Below are 6,531 nucleotides of genomic sequence, written 5' to 3'. Positions count from 1 at the left end.
CTTTGTTAGTTTTACTTTGGTTTTGATTCAGAATGTGAAGATGACACTGAGTACACTGAGAGGTTAGTTCATGAAAGGTTTCCTGAGAACAAAGCTGCTTGGCTTTGGGCAGACCTGGGCCTGGTGCCACTGTGAGTGAAAGGATCAGGGCACGATGAAGAGGATGAGCCGCTGGTCTGTCATCAGGCACACCTGCAGAGGAGGGACGAGCAACCAGGTAACCAAACAGAAAACCGATTCCAAAACATAACAGAGACAGACCGGCAGAGGAGCAGAGAGCCACCGTCCCATGATGCTCTGGGTGTTTCACTGCGGCCGCTCGGGATCATTCGGCAGGATCTGATGAAGAGTAGATTATAGGCTGCCTCCATTCTGCCGGCAGAACTTCAGCAGCTGGGAGCAGCTCTTTGGAGGCCGGTGAAATGTCCTGCTGCTAATACTGCCTGTTCACAGAGGAAAATACCCCCCACCCCTCAATCCCTCACATGCATGTGTCGCCCCCCCCCCCCCCCAGACAGGCGTTTGTTGTTCAGAAGCTCCCGTCGAACATTTTTATCCATTCAATCTGGCCCGCATCTGCTGGGAGGAATTACGCTGATCTGCTGTCACACGGCCCCATCACTAGACACCCCCCCCCCCCACACACACACACACACACACACGGCCCATGCGATTACAGGGAGAGAGAGAGAGCGAGATGGACACGGAAAGATAGTAAGTCTTCAGAGTTTGATGAGACAATGATGACAGGTCTCGAAAGTAGTTGTTGAATTCAAAGTCTTCTGTCTTTCATTCATTTGAAGTGATCATTTCTGTGTATATTTATAAATACATATATTTTTGTGATGCTTCTGTATTCCTTCCTGTTTATTTTGGCATGAGTGTCAAACTGCAGGCCTCAAGGTCTGGAGTCTATGGAGGACCTGCAGTGGGAGTAAAAAGGGTTTAAAAGGGTTAAAAAGGTATTATATGTTCTATGGTCTTCAAGGGAAAAGCTATCTGATTGTGTGCAAAAAGTCCCAAATCTGTTGTTATGTATTGACTATGCTTGACATTTAACCCTTGTGCTGTCTTAGATGACCCCCCCCCCCCCTCCCATTGACGTGTTCTCCCTACCATGACAAAGGTGGATAAAGGTGGAAAGATTTCATGTAATCCATGGACACCAGTGAAGATCACAAATCATTGAAGAAAAAAGGTTCAGCGCACTGTCTAGTGGGTCTAGATGACCCCACTCCCAATGGTAAAGTGCCTAAGATAGCACAAGGGTTAAGTGCAAAATTCCTGGACTTGGGCCTCTTTTGCATGGGTTTAGCTTTATCCCATAGATGGCAGCACTAGTTATCCAATATGGCAGCACCCCTGTTTAATTCAAGAAGGGCCGAAGTCCAGAGACTTTAGTTTACTAGTCCTCTGAAATGATAAAAGAGAGGTGTTTCATATTATAGCATTTGTAAGCTATGAACTGATGCTAAATCTGGGTAAAGTATTAATCATTTGGTGTAGCCTCCCTTTAAGCTATGCAAATAAAATCATTTCCTGGAAAAACAAACCTCTTGGACTTGGGCCCCTATTGAACTAACAGATTCAATTGTTATTTTTATTAATATATTTTCATATTTAGACTCTAAAATGATTTATGAATTTAATTTCTGAATAAAGAATCAAGACGGCATCATTTCTAAATGTGGCTGTTTACCTTCCACAGGTTCACAGATGGAGAACCAGGGAGTTTCCTTCTCAAGGTGGCTGGATCTCCTTTGGAAAGAGGCAGCAAAAGTGGAGCCTCCGCTTCTCCACACCATGAGCAAATGTGGTGACATTTGGAAATTCCACCAGGATGGTCCCCAGGAGAGCTTACAAGGAGCTCTGAGTCCAAGCGGGAGCGGCCATCAGCTTGGAGGAGGCCCGGGACGGGACAGTCTGGTCATCGTAATCCCACAACAGGCAGGACACACCCAACAAGAAACCTTACTTCCATCCGGATAAACCGCCATCAGGACTGACCAGTTAGTCATCCACAGAAAGGAGGGCGCGGTTTCAGCAGGCAGGATGGAGAAGAATGACGGAAAATGATCACACACATATGCGCTCTGTCGAAACTTCAGTTTATGACAGAATTATTATTGCAAAACAAAATGGAAAAACACATAATTCCTTTAAATTGTTCCAAAGAGATGTTTATATCACTGATGATAGTGGTGTAAGATGTCCAGTGAATCCAGATAAAAACTATAAAATTCTCTTTTTTTTCTGATGTTAATACTATTTTAATACGGTTGAAGGAACTGAAAGTGCTCAGTGAATTTTCTCACCCTTGAGGGGTTTTTCTGGCCCGGTCTGGTTTGAGCTCCTCCGCTAACAGCAGGTCTAAAAACAAACCAAGACTTGTGCGGCTCACGTGATTTACCCAGAAGTTTTGTGTAAATGTGCGACTTGTGGCAAAAAGACACAAACTGCAGCCTTTGAGTGAAAAAACAAACAGCATGGTGTTAATCCTCGCTGAGTGCACCTCTGAAAGGAGATCAGCCAGCTCCCACCGTGACCTCGCCTGACGTTTCCCTATCTGGCGCTCTGCCATATGGGCGTGTGCTCGAGTGTGCGCCGAGTTTTGTTCCATAAGCAGCTGTTCAACTATTAACCCCCCCCGCCATACATGTTCTCCCATCCCCCCCGCCCACATGCTGCTCTTCAGGTTGAAAGGTCTAAATGGTTGATCTGCAGCAGGATTAGTGCAGTGAGGAGGGAAAGTGTCTGTTTGTGATCCTCAGATCGGGGAAATCCTCACTTCAGAGTCTCTCGTCTGTTTGAGGATCAGCGCAGAAACTTCTGGATCCATCCAAACTTTGAAACACGCCTAACTCTGAAAGCTTGTCACTGTGGCTCAGACGGATTCTGGGCTCAGATTTTGGTTACTTTGACCACAGAGGAGATGGGGGTTAAATCTAGTGCCACAACAGTCCCTCACCATGATTCCTCCTCCTCCATGCTGCACACATTCTGCTTCTCCTCTTTGGTCTCCCTGGTTTATCTGTTGAGTTCCAGATGTTTCAATGTTTGGTTAGGTTTTGAACCGCCATGCTTCCTTGTTTTTTGGGGTCAAATCAAGATCAGCTCGACGTGAATGGAAAACCAGACCGGTGTGCAACGGTGACAATGTTTGCCGCATCAGGGGAGGGACGACACCAGCGGCGCCAACAACAGACGCCGTTTTTGAGCAGAAATGACGTGACCATAACCTGTATCACCCGGTGTCAATCATATTCTGGTAGCCAATGGGTTCAAAGCCCCGCCCCACTTAAAATTAGCCTTCACTCTAAAAAAACAAAAATTCTGAATTGAAACTGTAAACGGAAAAGCGAAAGCAAACCGTGAGAAGGACAAAAAAGAAGACGATGCAAAACAGCAGCTGTTACAAATAAACATTACTTCTCTTTTAGAAACAATATTAGGTTTATGTTTTTTATTAATTCATCTTTCAAATTAACTTTTTCTTTCAGTTTTAAGACATTTTTCCAGTTTTCAACTCTATTTATAAACATTTTCAGCGTTTCTTTCATATTAAATGTTTTTATATTGTTTTTTTTCTTCACTTTAGGCTGAACCTGATTGGACCTCATACATGTTGTTCTTCGGCGATCTTCTAACATTTTCTCATGAACAATCTGAGGCCTGCAGCCGCTGAGATGAAGCTCCGCTCCTGCTCCCGTCCAGATGCTGCTGGAACGTCCGGAAGCGTCCACTCCACCTGCAGAAGGGAATTCAGAGTTTGAGTTTAGACGAGCACTTCTCTCAGGTGTTTCTCTGACAGGTAAAGACTGAGCTGATGGAAAGTTTTCATGAGTCAGAACGGAAAAATCAGCAGGGCCTGCGCTGCCATCTGAGCTAAAACTGGTTTAGTTTTCTTACAGTAAGGATCCCCTTCTGTGGAGGATTCACCTGACTGATAGCTCACAGCTGTGCTTTAATTTCTAATGTCTTTTGAGAGCTCCACTGTAATTAGTAGAGGTTCCTCTGGTACACACGCTTTTAAAAATGAAAGTTTTAATGTTTAGTCTCTGGATTGTCCCTTGTCTATCTTTGGGGTGGCCCCTGATGTGACTGCGGTCTGCTTCAGTGACGGCTGCTGTCGAGGAAGACAGAGCTGCAGTTGTCTCTTCTTCAAACATGAAGGCAAGGAGGGAAACATTTAGAGGAGATTTTGTTCCTTTTATAATAATATTTGTATATTTTTTTTCAAATTCTTGTCTTTCAATTCATTTGCTGAAACCATCAGCTCTGAACATCGCGTTCTCCGTGGGGCTCTCCTGCCCCCCCATGGCTGTAAGTGGGAGTGAAGGACTTCCTGCAGATAATAAACCAGACAACCAAGTTCTGTTTTTTATTTACTATTTCTTTATTTACTGTCATTCACTTCTGTTGCCATGACAGCAACTTCTCTGACTTGTTGTTTGCAGAAAGGGGCTGACGTTGGGATGTTCAGAGCTCCTGAATCAAAGACTGGGATGCAAAAAAAAAAAGTTTCACTTTTAGTTTCTGATTCCATTTGAGCCTGAAACATCCAGATAGTAAATATTTTTACTTAACTTGATCAAAGCTTAAAATACTTTGACAGTTATGAGCAATGTGTGATTATGGGATTGTGTCTTCCTGTTACTGAAAGGAGAAACTCCTGCAAATAATCTCCACTCATTGCTCAATTGGTCTTTGGAATGCTCTTTCTTTTTGAAAAATCTTTACATTTCTATTAAAATTATTTTAAACCGCATCATTAGCATTTTTATTCACAATTATTGGAAGAAAACAGCATACAGGAAACTTTTATTTTTGCAGACATCTGGACCGCAGTGACAGAATGACGGAGGTAGACCAGTTTAAGTGGACCAGTTTAATCCACCTTTATGCAACAGTCTGGGATACATGTAACTAAGGTAGGCAAATAATCACAACACAAACAGCAATGGATAAATGGCCATTGATCTTATCTTTGTATTTCCAAGTTTTGGAAAATTTCAGCCAGGACCTCTGAACGTTCAGATCACCTGTAGCGGATTGGTGCAAAACTCCTCTGGGTTTCTTCGGTGCGTGGCTTCCTGTTTCTGCCCCCCATGATTCATCTCCAGATGAGGTTTGTTTTTAGTTAGCCAGGTACCTTCAGTCTGTTAAGCCATTTGTTTTGGCTGTTGAGAGTCTTCACACTTTAGTTCTGTCATGTTTCACACAGGTGCGATGCAGCCGGTTGTCATGGTAACACCTGAAGTTTGGATCCTGGGTAGATGATTAGATTAGGTAGACTTTATTAGTTAAAAATAGACAAAATAAATAGATAAGTAAAAGTACACACAAACACAACCGTTGTAAGAACCAAAAAAACAACTGAAGAGCAAATACTGCAAGAATAAGTAAATCAATGAATGAGTGACAAACACCTGTTAGTGTGTCACTTCAGCACGGTGTGGTACAGCTCCTTCTTGCACTGAGGGAGCAACAGTCTGGTGCTGAAGGAGCTGGTCAGCGCCTCTACAGTTGGGTGCAGGGGGTGGGAGGGGTTATCCATGATGGATGTTAGCTTAGCCAACATCCTCCTGTCCGCCACCTCCTCTATGGACTTCAGTGTGCAGCCCAGGACAGAGCCGGCATTCTTGACCATTTTGTTCAGCCTCCCCCTGTCTCTGTCTGTACTGCCCCCCGCCCAGCACACAACTCCATAAAGTACCAGTGAGGCCCCCACAGTGTCGTCCTTAGCAGCTGTCTGCAGATGACCCTCATTCTGAGCCCCTCCCAGAATGGAGCCAGGACCCCTGTCCTGCTTTCATTGACTGATTAATCACTTCACCATTTGACAAACAGTTTCTTCGTTTTACAGTCCATGAGCCACCTCCTCCCCTCCGCCCCCCGCCCCCCCAGGCCCCAAGCCCGCTCGATCAATCGTTTAATGCAAGATCGATGCTCGCTGATCAGAGTTTAGTCAGACTCACCCCGGCAGCAGATGGATCAATAAAATGACCTTTCAGAGATAAACAGAGCCGCATAAACTCAATCAAGACAACAAGTCAGTGATGTCATCACTTATTTAGTGTACATACGAAGCTCAATATAAACAAAATTATTCTGATTTATTTTAAAGTTCAGCAAACACAAAGTAATATGCCAAGTATTTCTTAAAAAATAATTTCAATCAATGATGCATATTTATAAATACTGTATACATGATTGATATCCTAACATTATTTTACTAATTTTATAAAATTATTTTGTAAATGTCATTTTTTTTCAAAAGTACATTTCTGAGAATAAATATATTTATTCTCAGAATGGACTTTTTTTCTTTTGGCTGTTAAATATATTTCTACATTGTTTTAGGTAAAAGCTAACGCTTATATTTAATTTATAATATTTATAGTAAAATTATGTTTATAAATTATTCTTATTTTTGCACTGTTTTGTTTTTCAAAATCTGTCTTTTTTTCTTTCAGAATGCTTCTATTTGAATGTGTATCTGTTATTATTCATTAGTCTTTTTGTTTTATT

General features: G+C 42.7%; 1 long non-coding RNA gene across 1 annotated transcript; it reads left to right on the top strand.

The window, feature by feature from the left end:
- Positions 1-684: 684 nt before the first annotated feature.
- LOC110015585 lies at positions 685-4,482 on the top strand. Its single transcript, XR_002290798.2, has 3 exons — positions 685-962; positions 1,709-2,009; positions 3,599-4,482. It is a non-coding gene; the product is annotated as an uncharacterized LOC110015585 (long non-coding RNA).
- Positions 4,483-6,531: the final 2,049 nt, after the last annotated feature.

The sequence above is a fragment of the Oryzias latipes genome, chromosome 9 (genome assembly GCF_002234675.1).
Source record: "Oryzias latipes chromosome 9, ASM223467v1".
Lineage (NCBI taxonomy): Eukaryota > Metazoa > Chordata > Actinopteri > Beloniformes > Adrianichthyidae > Oryzias > Oryzias latipes.
This window is presented reverse-complemented; position numbering and strand designations above follow the sequence as displayed.